This window comes from Penaeus monodon, chromosome 22 (genome assembly GCF_015228065.2).
Source record: "Penaeus monodon isolate SGIC_2016 chromosome 22, NSTDA_Pmon_1, whole genome shotgun sequence".
NCBI lineage: Eukaryota > Metazoa > Arthropoda > Malacostraca > Decapoda > Penaeidae > Penaeus > Penaeus monodon.
The window spans coordinates 3014119-3014694 of NC_051407.1; positions in this window are offsets into that span (position 1 = coordinate 3014119).

Genomic DNA, 576 nt, shown 5'->3' on the forward strand with positions numbered 1-576 from the left:
GAAACATGTAACATGAAGTACGAAAAGAAGGAAAGACCGAGAAAATATAGAATAAACGTAGACAGGAAAACGGAAGGCGTACGATCCCTCGCGTTGGCGTAATGGCCGCTCCGTCATGCAGGGGGTTTGCATGAGGCTGTCAGGGCGAGAAGTACGTCGTTTATCATCCTCATGGCGGCGGGGGGCGTGGGTTTGGCTGCAAGGACGGGCGGCGAGGCGAAGGGCGGCGGAGAGGAGGGAGGGCGAGGGGCGGGGGAATCAAGAGAGGGTGGGGTGGGGAGAGGGGGATAGGAGGGTGGTCGGGGATAGAAGAGGGGAGGTGGGGGACGGGTGATAGGAGAGGGGGGTGAGAGACGATAGAAAAGGGGATGGGTGGTGTTGGTAAGGTCGAAAAAGAGGGGGGGGAGGTGATGGGTGGATGATAGGTGGGAGGGGGGGGTGAAGGAACGTTTGAAGGACGAGCGATAAGGAAGGGCGAGGCAGGAACAGAAGGAGAGGTAGTGGAAAGGAAACACGAAGAGGATATGAAGAGAAGATAATCGAAGAAAAAAAAAAAATCGAACCAAACGTTTGATG